The 14,824-nt window shown below is 39.3% G+C and overlaps 1 long non-coding RNA gene across 1 annotated transcript; it reads right to left on the reverse strand.

The window, feature by feature from the left end:
• Nucleotides 1–11,165: 11,165 nt before the first annotated feature.
• On the reverse strand, nt 11,166–13,149 carry LOC118471139 (uncharacterized). Its single transcript, XR_004848365.2, has 3 exons — nt 13,049–13,149; nt 12,568–12,673; nt 11,166–11,888 (listed from the first exon to the last, which is right to left on the reverse strand). It is a non-coding gene; the product is annotated as an uncharacterized LOC118471139 (long non-coding RNA).
• Between the last annotated feature and the right edge of the window lie 1,675 nt (nt 13,150–14,824).

Genomic DNA, 14,824 nt, shown 5'->3' on the forward strand with positions numbered 1-14,824 from the left:
CCTCAGCAGGTGGAGACGACTTTGGCCCTTCTTGTACAGGACCTCTGTATTGTGTGTCCAGTCCAGTTTATTATTGAGGTGAACACCCAGGTATTTGTATGTGTCCACCATGTCAATGTCCAAACCCTGGATGTTCACCGGTTTACAGGTTTACAGATATTTGCTGGTATTTTAAAGAAAATGTTGGTATATTAAGGACAAAAAATTGTATATTTTTGGACTGTTTGTTGACTTTTCATCCCTGTTTCATTGAATTACAGATAGATGCTAAAAACCACATACAAATATGAATTGACATGTTGACTGCAACAAAAAAAACATGCCAAAACTGCACATATCTTCATCTAAAATTTGTATTTGTATAAACAAAACTTTGTTCTTTTATTGTGTGATCACACATGACCACATCATGATATTACCGATACCTACTGTATTTTCATGTGTTACTTTTTTGTTTTTGTTTGTTTTAGTGATTTATTTATTTAACTTTTACTTAACTTTTGTTTTGTTTAGCTTTTATTTACTGGATTTTCTTTATTTTTCATTATTTTTGTCTCTTTACATCCTTGTTCACACCTAATGCTCCACACACCCATTGATATTTAGTTAGAACTTTTTTTCAGTCTTGAGAAAATGTTTAAACATGAACGACGGATGACATGGGTTGTAACTATGAAAATTACTCAGACAAATTGCCGGCATGATGGTTAACATATGATCCTATAAGCCCGGCTGAGTTGTTTATGTTTCTCTCTATACACTGTATGACCTATTGTACTCAGGACATCCGCTAAAAAGCTTGGAAGAGCTGGCGCCACCCAGGGATGGTTTATTTTGCAGCGAGGGCCTCGCATGAGTCCCAAATACAGCAGTTTATTGGTTCTACCCTCATATTCCTCTCTTATGTAAAGTGTAACGTGGCGTACATCAAAGATTCACTGCTTCACAAGACCCCGTGCTCGTCACAAAGGAAGTGGAAGACAGAACAGCTAATCCACTGTCACTCACCGAGACTTGTCATTGATCCCATTTGGCAGACTTGACACAGCATCATTACTGCCCTGTCACAGCCTTGTCATCGTAAACTCAGGAGCCCAGACTGAGCAGCACCAGACGGAGGAAGAGGCTGAGCTCGGGCTGCTGTGTTGATTTCCCAGTGCAGTCAACAAATACGAGGCCTGTTACGCCACTCGGCAGCACACAAAGCAGTTTGTTCTAACATCCAAAACCTTAAGTCTGAGTGGCACTTCTGTCCCAGGAGAGAGGGGGCAGAGAACTGGCATACTGGGATTTCTTTAATGTCGTGAATGGTCAAACTGTTGCAGGGTTTCCACAACCTCCTCTCCCTGGGAACTGTACAGTCACGCCTCCTTGAGCAGCTATAGGAACAGTGCCATTAATGCAGTCACACCACTTCGCATTTGCACCGTCAGGCCTCACTGATGTGCAAAAAGTATCTTTAGCACAAACAAAATTACCATATGTGTGTGTGTGTGTCTAGACGTGGCCTAACTGAGTTAATCTATTGGATTAGCAACCTCGGTCGCACCGACACCCACAGCCCGATCAGGTGTTGAGACTCATTTTACACATGGGAGTGCTTCATGAAACAAACAGAAGTAGGTAGACACGCACTCACGCACATCACTGGTCTCTACACACACACACACACACACACACACACACACACACACACACACACACACACACACACACACACGAGGAGGCACACAAACACCCCCACCGAGAAGGACACTAACCTGACACCTCACAAACACACTGTGGTAACTGACGCACTTAATGTTTCATTGACTGTAACAGGAGATGATGACAATCTCACTAAACATAAACACCTCCTCTTATATATGCATGTTCACCTGTGTGTGTCTCCATGTGTGTGTGTGTGTCCCCATCTGCCTTCTTTTTTTATCACCTTCATCACTTCTCCTGTATTTCCTGTCTGTTGTTATCATGTCGCTAGATTCTCCTCCACCTGACCCAACAGTGTTGACTCCTTTTCTGTTCTCTCTCTGCTTTCTCTTTGGTTTTTTCCATCCTTCATTCCTTCCATCACGTTCCTTCCCCCGTTTGCTCGTTGAATAATTAGAACCAGCATCATTTAATCAGCCGCTTAGCAGCCTCAAAATCAGGAAACACTCACATCAGCGACTCACAGCTTTGGTTACAGCATTATTTGAACCATGCTTCAGTGCAGAACAGTGTCTGCTGGTGCTGATGTCAGCACCGCTTATGTCTAATTTAGTGCACTGATTAAAGTGAGTGATTATATCGTAATTATCATTGCATTGCAGGTAAACATAAATTTAGACTACAAAACGTCCCATTTTTACTGAATACAGTTGAGTAATTGTGGCGTTATTACCTGTGGTTACCTTTAATTTCCACTAAGCACATCAGATTGCTTCATTCTCTTATGAAATATGCCTCCACTGGTGTCTCTCAGGCCAAAGCAGCATCCAGCCAAGCTCGGATTTACACTGCCTGCCACATAGAGGTGGGTTTATTTCATTATAAATCACAATGGTGGAACAACCAGGAGCAAGCCTTTTAACACACTCCGCCTCTTAGCGTCGGCCAGACATTACTTAGTGTCCAAGAGTTACTAAATGAAATTACATTCAGCAACATATCATTGCATGACACTCAGTGCATAATAGACATAATGGGCCCACTTAAATTATGGCCTAGTATTTCAATGTGGAAACTCACACGGTGACACAAACACAGAGACACACAGATACGATCAATCAGGCGAGGAGCTACATTGGCATGTAAACACACCACAAGAGGCTCTCTCTTTTCTCTCAATCCCCTCACAGAGAACTATTCACCCCTCAGGTCCCCTCGCTCTTCCTGAGTTGCACTTGGCCCTCTACAGCCGCCAACACTGCACTCATTCAACCACCGTCCACCCTTTTTCCACCTCCGCAGATAAATAAACACCATCACCATAATCATCATTAAAGCTATGACGTCAGCACTATCATGCATGCAGGGCTGTGCATGATAAGTAGGTATGTGGAAAGACACATCCTTCAGGGTGCACACATACATACCAGTACATACAGAGTGGGCATGTAAGACATGTTGGACTTGAACGGTGCCTTTTCCACAGAGGAATGCTCATTTTGATAGAAACCACAACACCAGTAGTTGAAATGAATGAAGTACATTTACTGAACTACAGTATTTAAGTACAATTTTGGGGCACTTGTACTTTGAGTATTTCCATTTCACTACATTTCATAGGGAAAAACTGGTACTTTCTATTCTGCTAGAATATTCGGCAGTTCTACAATTCTACAATTTCATTTAGCAGACACTTTTATCCAAAGCGACGTATATCTGAGAGTGGACACAATACAAGCAAGGATCTATTCAGGACAAAACAACCTGGATAAGTGCCATGAAACAAATTCAAGGGTCATAATAGGGCTATAGTGTCTACAGGCAGTGCAGACGCAATAGGATTTTTTAATTATTATTTTATTTTATCTATCTGTCAAGTGCAAAATGGTTCAGTGAAGAGCTGGGTTTTTAGTCTTTTCTTACAGACTGAGAGACACTCTGCAGATTGAACAGAGTTTGGCAACTCCTTTCACCATCAGGGAACCACAGTTCTATTTACTTTTAAGATGAAGAGCTTACACAACGGATACTCTAACTAGCTCATAAAATACAACACAAAGTTAATGATTAAACCAGTGGTTTCCAACGTTTTTGGCTTCTGACGTGTTCCAAAAAGCAGCATGTAGTCAGGCTCACATTTCAGATGTGAATGAGTTGTGAACAGTTCTACCAAACACTGATTTTTTTCCCCCTCTTCACTTCTCACCTGGTTTCACTTCAGTAAATTCTCAAATGATCCGATATCTCACCAAAAATGAAAGATCAGAGAAAAAGTCCAAAAACCGCAAACAGATTTGCGTCTCAGAATTCAGTTTATTCTACTTTTCTCTGATGATCCCTCCGATGTATCTGCTGTCCTTGTATATAAACTAATAATAAAAGAGTTTATACAAGGTCTAATGTGATGCTGACAAAAGGGATGCTTCAGTATTAATAATCTAATAACATCATATATAATTATACACCACACTAATATGTACACTTTCATACTTTAACTACATTTTGCTGCCAATATTTTTGTATTTTCCTGATGCAGGAGTTTTAACTGTAACTGAGTATTTTCTATAGTTGTATTGGCACTTGAACACTTCTTCCACCACTGCATAACATCTACCTTTAAGGTGAAACAGTTGTTTTTTATGTGCATGTTCACATTTGGGCTACAGTCCATGTTCCGGCTTCAGTCCTCATTAGGTGTAACAATTAGACTGGATTTACTTTGCCTTGATATGTGTTTATGTTGTTTCCATTCACCATAAAACATCCATGAAAGGTTTGCTTTCCTACTCAGGCTTCCTCTCCGTCTCCCACCATAAAGTGAAATTGATGTTTTTCTTTTCCAGCTGAGGCGCTTCATTCGCCTCTTCCAGCTTGTGCATCGCTGTTTTACTGAGTCTCGTCTTCTGGGAGCAACGGGGATGTCCCAGGATTCAGGGAGATCCGTCCTGACAAATAGCTGCAGCTCAGCAGGTGTTATCTTTATTCAGTCACTGCCTTTCTTCCATTCATGCCTTGCTGCTCTAAATCTTCAAAAAATCTGCACTGCATCAAGACGTGCAGGTACACATGTCCAGAGAAGCCGGCTTTAAGTGGCCTCTGAGCAAAACTGAGTTAATGGGCTCCTACTGACCTCCTGCTCCTCCCACTCTCTGGGTATTCTGTTTATACTCTCCCTTTTCCCTCCACGTATCAATCAAACACTGAGTCAACTACACATGGCAGCTTAATTATATTTTGCCTGGAGCACTTGAAACCAACTATTACTCCTTAGCTAGAATACCACCTGGCCAGAGGTTTGCTGTGTTTGTGGTAATTTGATCAAAGTCATATTTAATTAGAAAATGCACCATATAAGCCTAATATCATCTTCTTATAATGAGCACAGTGCAGAGCCCATCCTCAGAGCAGGGCCTCAGGATTAGGTAATGATTTGGGTTGGGTTTATTCTGTAATAAAACACATGAGCATAAAAACAGTGTATATATGACACAACATTCAAAAATATATACAAAGAAAAAGCACAGATATCTAAACAAGTCAGCGTACTTAGAAGAGCTGAGACTGATGAGAAAGGTTTAGTTTTGCAGGTGTTTGGTGATCAACTAACAAACTGAAAAAATAATATTTTAACTTGGAACTTTCTCTCCGTTTTATCACAGTCCATCAATACTTCTCAAGTTGCTTCACAAACACTCTAGAATATAAACCTTGTGCAGACACTGGAGAAAACGTCAGGGTTCACGAAAGTTGTGATTCGGGTCTGGGGAAGGACGAGCAAAATGTTGTGCTTATCCAATTTTGTGGAAATGTGGAAACTGACCTGCTCATGTTCAAAGTCAGAGGGATGTCAACACGTTGAACTCCAAAATCACATTAATGTCGTTGAGATACTTCTGTCTGGGCCAAAGTCATGAGCTAACAGAAGGACAGACAGATATCACCCTCCAAAGAGCCCTCCAGAGCACCAACTCAACAACATACATATACGTACCATGCCAAATTAAAGGAAAAGCCTACATAGTGTCTTAGTAAAGTGTTGGGCTATCAGAGCAGCTTCACTGGGCCTCGTCACTGAATCTAAAAGCCTCTTTCACTCTGCTGGAGAAATGAACAACATTCGTCCAAAACATTCCCTCATTTCATTTCGCCTAATCTTCACTCTGAGTTCTTCCCCTCTCCCTGTTAAACGAGGTGTTTTTTGGTTCCTTCTGACTGTCTCAGACTGCTTCCTCATAGGAAGTCCAAAGGCAGCTTTGGATTGTTAGAGTCTCTGTTTAAAATTCATAAGGTCACCACATTACTATGTTGAGTTCTATGAGATGACATATGTAGTGAACCGGTGCCACATAAATAAAACTGAATTAAATTGAATTTGGCGTTTTGATGGTGGTGGTGGTGGTGGAGAATGCTGTCTAACATGTTTTCAACTGGGATGAGACCTGGTGACCGTGAAAGCTGTAGATGATTCACATAATTTTCATCAAAACATTCAGGGACCCCTTCATGCCCTATTGATTGGGGCATTGTCATCCTGAAGGATCCTATCAGGATAGAAATGTTGCATTAACGCTCCTGTTGTCTTCATTTAAAGGCACCAAAAAATATTGTTTCTTTGTCTGAAAAAAAATCCAAAAATACAGCAAAAAAATTCCCCAAATTTCTGAAAATTTGCAAAACCTTCAAGAAGAAAATTCCAATAATTCCTTAAAAGTTTCCCTTAAAAGTTTTATTTTTAAAAAATCCCCCAAATTTGGTGAGAAATTCTAGTAAATATTTTCAAAAAAATTAGTAAAAATCTTCCAAAAAATCCTAAAAATATCTTGTAATATTTTATTTAAGAACATTCACCAAAAAAAACAACCAAAATCCAGCGAATTTTGCTGGATTTTTTGTGAATTTTTGACATTTTTTTTCCACCAAAAATGTTCAAAGATTTCCCAAAATTGTAGAAAATGTGGACATCAGAAGTTTCACTGTAAAAATATATATTTTTTCCACATTTTCAAACTTTAAAACAGGTCAATTTTTACCCACAGGACAACACGAGGGTTAAAGGACAAAAGTGTGTTTATCAATTATAAAAGCAATCCTCTGACTGTTCAGTTCCTCAGACGCTGAGAGTGCATGAACCCTCTTGTGTTCACTCTTGCATCCAACAGCAGAACATTTGGTGAACTTTGCTTGTGGCTAAGACATTTCACAATTAGCAGAAGCAGCTGCAAAAAGTAAACAAACCTGATGGACTGAGAGGCAGCTGCTCATTCTGACTCATTCTTCTGAAAGCAATGGGCAGTGAAGGGGCAGGATTAGACAAAATTGGAGCTAAATAACTATTGGTTCCTCAGTAGGAATGCAGCAGCTCAAAGCCGGGAGGCTATCTAGTAGTTGTGGGGGAGCTTTAGGAATGGCAGAGGTGAACATCTTCATATCCTAACTGCTTTTAGTTTACACCTCCAAGTTTATAACAACTGCAAAACACAATAAAAAAAATTGTCATTTCAAACTGTACAGGAGAAGAAAAAGCCACTAAACACAAACAAGATACATTCAGTTCAATACATAAAATACTCAGAGTCACAACTGAGGTCCATAATGGAAGCAATGATCTATTACGGTCATGCATTAATGCTATAACAGTAATAACAATGCAGGGACCACCGTTGATCCTTTATCATGTGACACAGGCACAATGCAGTCTACCAAGGGCTTTAAAGACCTCTGGGCTGTATTTACCAACCTTGACCCACTGATGTGTACATGCATCAATAATGTACGTAAAGATACAATGTGTGGTCATGGATACTGCATACTCTGCTGCACACACGCACACGCACACACACACGCACACACACACTGCAGACCGTGAGTCCAGATCCAGTAGGAGGTGTTGGCTGACATTGAGAAATTAGAAGAAATGTGGAGATGCAAAAAAAAAGCCTCAACATTGGCAGTTTATCCTGGAGCCCCCTGAAGCGCACAGAGTTCTATTCACCACATCTGCATCTCCATCTGCATGCTCACTTCTCACACTCACGCTACTCTAAACAAACTTCCATCTGTAGGGAAACATACGGCGCAGTACTCGCTCATGTCACGGGCCACAACCACAACTTTATGCTTACAGTCTAATGTTTTATTTCTGAACTATGCACTCGGGTTTAATGCTCCTGAACCTTTATTCACTCACCGGCGTTCCCGTTTCTTCACCAAACACTGACAGATCGCTTCCCCTCCCCTCTAATTTACCCTGTCCTTTTTCCCACTTAATCCCTCTAAGCCTTTCTCCTCATGTTTTGGTGTCTGTTTTTCTTTCTTCGGGATGCAGATATCTACCATTCCACTGCATTCTATCCATCTTTTACGCTTGAATTACAGACTATCCAGTTTTTCCTGTTCCCGACCGTTTTGTTTGCCACAGAGGAGGCACAGGATCAGGGAGGATAGATGGTGTGTGCAGAGAAGGGAGGAAAAAATATTCCCAGGCAGGGAGCTTTTCAGAGTTTGTTGTTGTTGCAGCTTCCTCCTTGATTGACGGTTCGAATGGCACATCCCGGCTCATTAGTGGATCAGAACAAAACATTTTGAAATCATCTTCATGCTGAGTTCAAACATCGTATTGTTCCCTGAATTGTGCCTCTTGTTGATTTGTACATTCTTTATTTTCTTTGTACCTCTCTCTTCTACCTGGGCTTTTTCCTGTTGTCTCCTCTTTTCTGTCGATATACTTGCTTGGCTGTTTATCCTTCCCTTATCAAAACCTTTTGTGTGTTTGCTGTGCACACAGATAATCCACCATTGCCAACTAGCAATAAAAGGAATCTGAGCAGAAAAACACAAAACAGAACAGTAAATTGAGCGCTCACAAAGAAGAGAGGAAACAGATGAGAAAAAGGACAGTTTTGGAATTTTTTGACTTGTTTCCCTGCAGAAAATCCATGATGCATCCTTTAACAGAAGAGGTCAGTTCTCAGGACCCCTGCATGCACACTGTAAATATTGATAGTATACACATACTGTACATTTAGAAATATCCCGAGCCATGTTATCCTAAAATCCTAAAGGATATGCTACAATGATGAGATATTTAATTCAATGTTAGCATTCTTTCATAGCTACACACTCTGCAATGATTCAGCAGTGATAATATTTTGCATCAAAGCCTTCCTTTAATGGTCTCCTATTAATACTAAGTGCCATAATATTTTATAACGCCTCCTTGGAGAACATTTCTGTCTGGAATTCCTGCGGCAGGAACGTTTAAATGGTGACAGCCACTCTTCATAAGCTGAAGTAAGTGTTGTAGTTGACTGGCTGATTGTTAAGAGGCTCAACCACCTGCAAGATGCTGCTGGAATAGATGCAAAAAGACGAACATAAAGGTGCGCATTTTAATTTTCTGGAAAGCCAGTTTGACAGCTCAGCTGGCAGATCCAGCACAAGTGAGCAACAGATCAGGAACAGGCCGCGGTTATAAAGTCTATATTCATAAATCTGCTGAAAACGCCTGGATCGAGCAGATCCGATCTTTTTGATGGCTCAGAACTGACATTCCACTTGTGCACATGTTGGCTACATATTTTTATCCCTGTCTGCATTTTCTCATAGTCTATCTTTCTTCACTTTAGGATGCAGCCCACAGTTTATTATGTAATTCAGTTGTAGGAATCAGCCACTAAAAGTACTTACTGGTTCCCAATGGTACATATATATAAGTAGAGTGGAAGAAAACAAGATATGCAGAAGTAGGAAGTAACGATTGGTCATTTAGGAAGAAAAGTATGAGGTATGGAATTGAAAAGAAATGGTCTCTGTCCAGAATTTGAATATTGCTGTCCTCAAAGGAGTGTCTTTTATCTCTAAAATCCAGGTGGACGGCTAAATCTTGTTCAGCTGCTCTCCTGTGTTGACCCAAGCACTTGTATAGTCTCCTCTGTGCACTCCTTGCTGCAGGCGACTGCAACATTTCTCAGCTTATGTTTGGGTGTTTTATCCTCAGAGTGAACCAGTTTGTGTCTGAGAGTGTTACTAGGTCTAAAGTGCAGCAGTATGTTGTGTTCAAGGGACATGTTTCCACTTAATTAAAGACATAATTTCAAGTTGAAAACGTTTATTTTGAGGGGTTGGGATGACACAAAAATGGTAATTGCAACTAAAATTTCTGCATTAGTTGATCTGAAACTGTATCCAAGTTGTTTTAACTAAATGAAATTGGCTTGATTTTTCTTTACCTTTAGTGCAGGATTTAAAGTCTCTTCCTTTACCTAATCAAACATGCCCCGACAATTTCAGACAGCCAAGGCTGTATGTACAGCAGGCCTGTAGGCTGAACAAATACAACACAAAGCACATGTCATGGTGAGACATGTCTTTACAAACATATTCCACTACAGCAATTAATTGAACACTGATATTGGACTCATATTTAGCAGTGAAATGGAGCCATCCTATGTTTTAGTTAAGCAAACATGTGAAAAAGAATGATAACGTTTCACTTGACAAAACTGCTCAGCTAGGTAGACCTTTTTATATTTATTTATCATATGATGGGATATTTAAATTGTGTTGTTTTTGCTTAAAGATCTAAATATTATATCTTGAATCCTTGAATCTTTGAATCCTTGAATATTGTGTATATATTGTAATATTGTGTATAATAAAAGTTAATTGCCAACGATTTTGTTGTTGAAATCGTTGGCAATTAACACATTTTTTTAAAGCTACTACATGAACACAAACAGGAAAAAATCCAAAACTACTGAAGAAAATCTAAATGGAGCAACATAATGTTTTAACTGTTTGTCAACTCTGAAATATGTTTTCATGAGTAGCAATGTAACACACAAAAATTAATTTTAAGTACCATTAGAAACTAATTGGAACAACTTCGCTTTTATTATTAAATAACTTAAGGACTTGTATTTATTCCTCCAATCATTAAGAATTTTATAATAGCTTTGATTGAAAAGGAAAAGTGAATTTCCCAAACTCAATATTGTTTGTTGGTTGAACATAATTTCTTAGACGTTAACTCGAATCAGAAGGATTGATGCAAACTGTTCATTTCTTTAGCCTAAACATTATGTTTTAGAGCAGGGGTGTCAAACATAAGGCCCACAGGCCAAAACCAGCCCACCAGAGGGTCCAGTCCAGCCCACGGGATGACTTTGCAAAGCGTAAAAATTACAGGGGGGAAAATGAATACTTGCTGTGAAAATATTTAAAAACATTGAACATTGTGCAATATAATGTGACTCAGCAGCTTCAATATGACTGAGTTTGGTTTGGTTGAACCCCACACTCCAAGAAATTTCCCTGTAAATTTACAGTAAAGAGCTGGCAGCTAAAGTTGCCAGCAGCGCACTGTTATTTTACAGTAATCCTACCGTATTCTACACCAACAGTATATTAATGTAAAAAATATTACAGTATTATGCTGTTTAGAGAGCTATTTCCTGGGGCTTTCATTTTGAAAGCCCCAGGAAATAGCATAGCATAGAAATGGCTCAGACAAGAGATGACTTTTCAACATTAAGCTTTTATTAAAGCCAACTCTGTATCAAACATAGTTCAAAAACTGACTTATTTAACCCATTAAATTTTAGTAACATACAATCATTTCCTCATGCTGAACAGGTTTCCATTGTGCATGTTCTAGTTCAGGTACACTGAGTTTGGTTTCCATTTTTCCTGAACTGTAACAAAAGACACCTATATATCATTTAAATTATTTAACTACTGCATTGAACACATTCAGCAGCTAACAAATTTCAAGCAATTCAAGTCTTGTAAAATAAAATCTATAAAAACAATTAATGATGTTTAACAGGTTGTCAACAATCTGTTTAAAAATTGCATATCACATTTCAGGTACCCTGCCTTTAGAATCAGTCTTTCATAACTCATGATCATGTTCAATAAACACCAAGTCAAGGAGCAAACCTGGAACTGAAGTATTTTATACTGAACCCAACACAATACTGAGACTTGTTACCTTAAAATGACAACATGAACATCTGGGTGCAGACTGGGCTTTTCCTCTGTGAAAGTGAGGTTCTGTGTGGAGAGGTGTTGTGGGTTTACATGAAGTCCCACTCAGAGTCCATCAGTCTTTTTATAAAGGAGGCTACATGTGGATTTACAGTAGATGTCTTTTCTGGAACAGCTTCCCCGACCTCTTGGACATCACCTTCTCCTGGCTGGTCTTTGTTCCCCTCTCAGGGTTGATACCAAGAAAGCACCTACAACGAAATGACAAAGAAAGAATATATTAGGCGTGGTAGGCAAAGATCCCTTGAACATAATATGGAACTCTGTCACATTCATCAAAAAAACAAACAAACATACAAACAAAAATAAACAGGAAACTCAAATTATTAAGCAAAACAGAGGCTTCCACTTAAAACAGCTGTTTAGTTCAATACACATTTGAATCTAATTTTTGCAGCTGTTTGCATAACACCCAAATTTACCTTTCCTAAGTGTAGAGAAGAGCAACATGACACATCCTACAAACCTTTTTAAAACTTGAAATTACCTAAATGTTTGAATGCAGACAAGTACATGTGGAGATTTGATAACAGATCAGTGGAGCATCACATTATGGTTGATCAAAAATTACACGAAAGACAGAGATAGCTAACCTAACCTAGTTGGATCTGGTTGCTTAGAAATTCATTTTCCTGGTCTGGTTTAAAAGAAAGACCCAACGTTGTGTCCACTCTGCAGCCAAAGGAGAGTATGCTAGCTAGCTAGCTGCTAGCTAACAGTGTGGGAAACGTTAGCATTCATGCTAGCGACTCGTGGCTAACACCAAGCAGTAACCAACTTGGCTGTGTTTATGTTACTGTCACAGAATAAAACATAAAACAGACCGACACAATTAAAAGTAAGGCTGACTTTTTCAAAAATCACAGTTACCTTGTTAAGTGAACCATAGGACCAGGATGGATCAGCTCCAGGTGGTCCCTGCAGGTCTGAGCCGGGCCGAAAATCGTCGTCCTCAGTTCTTCCTTTTCTCCCAATTCTTCCCTCAGAAATGAGTAAAATCAGTGATACATACTATTTTAAACCTATTTCGTCACTTCTGTGTGTTGACTGTTTGCTAAATGCGGTGATGTGCAGGAAAAATTTGCCGAGAAGAGCAACGGTCGGACTGCAGCAACAGTCACACTCAAATCAACCCAAACCAGAAAAATACTGTAATCTGCTGTAAGATTGTACGGTAGCTTGCTGTTAATATTTTGTTCTTTAAAAACACATGAATTTACAGTATTCAGCTGTATTTACAAAGAACGGTATATTACTGTAAAAAATATGCTGTATTTTTACAGCAATTTGTTACAGTGTAGGATAACGTTATTTCTTTTACACCGACAAATCAAAGATAAGATGGTTTTACCTTAGCTGACGTATTTCAACTGCAACTGCAGTCTTCTTCAGAGCGTCATCTGACGTGTGCTGACGTGTCCTTTTTATCAGGTGACCGGTCTGACAGATCTGTCAGAATCTGTCAGATAGGCCACGCCCCCTGCCGTCAGGTGGTCTCTGGAGGATGGAGTCCCAGGTATTAGAGGGTGTAGACCCCCTCATCCCGGTTCATGGAGCAGCTCGCCCGCTTCCTGATCTCGATGGCCTCCTTGATCCATCGTTTATGTTTGTTAGTCTCCGATGTTACAATCCTCCCCCCGTCCCAGTCCATGATATGATTATTTCTTTTGCAGTGATCCGTGATGGCTGATTTTTTGTTTTCTTGTTCGGCTTTTTCTTTTTGTGTTCTTGTGAGTCGTCCGATTGTTTCCTTTTCGCATTCTGTCTGGTGTTTTTCATCTTGTGTTGAATGATCTACCTGTTTCTCCAATGTATGTTTTCTCGCAAGATTTGCACGGAATTTCATAAATGATGTTGCATTTCTTGTCCGGTTCTATTTTGTCTTTGGGATGGACTAATAGCTGCTGGAGTTTTGTATGTGGTTTTACTGCTGTATTGATGTGTTTTTTCATTATGCGCTGTATGGCGTCTACAGTGCGCACCTTGCCGTGCTTCTCATACAGCTCAATGATTGGTCGTGTAGACTGCAGGTAGGTCTGGATTCTTTTCTCCAGGCTTTCTCTGAGAGCTTTACTGTGCCGGAACACGGAGATGTTTTACCCAAGTCCTTAACAGCACACAATAAATTGACAAACTGTCAGACCGCTCACCTGATAAAAAGGACACGTCAGCACACGTCAGATGACGCTCTGAAGAAGACTGCAGTTGCTGTTGAAACATGTCAGCTAAGGTAAAACCATCTTATCTTTGGTTTGTCGGTGTAAAAGAAATAACGTTATCCTATGATAGTCAACGACAAAATGAACATCATCCAAATATTGGTTGAACCCTATTGTTAATGCAGTGCCACAACTTTTGTGTATTTTTATAGATAAATTTTAAACATTTACAAGGCAGGGGGGCAACTTAGCCTTTTTCCTTAATAGTTCCCACTTTAGTTTGTGTGGTGCGATGTGTCAAGATTATTACACAGATGTGGAAATGAGTGGGAATTTAAAATAATTTCTAGATCTTGACAAGTTGTAAAATACTGTATTTTTCAGTTCCAGATACTTGTGACTAAATTTTTTGTGCCTTTGTAGATCCACTGTGATCTGTAAGTTGTGATGAGGCATAATACTGTTGAAATTTCATATATTTTGCTTAAGAAATTTCAGGTTGTTCATAATGTTTTGTAAAAAGATAGCTCATTAAATGTGAACATTGTCAGAATGTACTTTTTTGCACTAAAACAAAGAGAAACATTTGGAGTTATAGTTATTTATAGGATATTTTGTTACAATTTTACTGGTCGGCCTACTGGAGATCAAATTGAGCTGAATGTGACCCCTGAACAAAAAGGAGTTTGACACCCATGTTTTAGAGCGTATGTCAATGAATAATTTGGAATATGGATAAGCTAAGAAACTGATCTCTCTTGTCTGAAAATGCTTGAGTGTAATGTTTTTGTTCTTTCCTCTAAAATTCAGAAAAGTCTTATTCCACTGTACATTTATGTAGCTGTACAAACCAGCATGCATTTTATTAGGGAGCTGATTCATACAGGAAATCACCAGCTGTTTCGTATATCGTCCACTTATAGATGCACATAAACTCCACAATCTAGTGCAGTAAAGTACCAAAGCTT

Source organism: Amphiprion ocellaris, chromosome 8 (genome assembly GCF_022539595.1).
Source record: "Amphiprion ocellaris isolate individual 3 ecotype Okinawa chromosome 8, ASM2253959v1, whole genome shotgun sequence".
Classification (NCBI taxonomy): Eukaryota; Metazoa; Chordata; class Actinopteri; family Pomacentridae; genus Amphiprion; species Amphiprion ocellaris.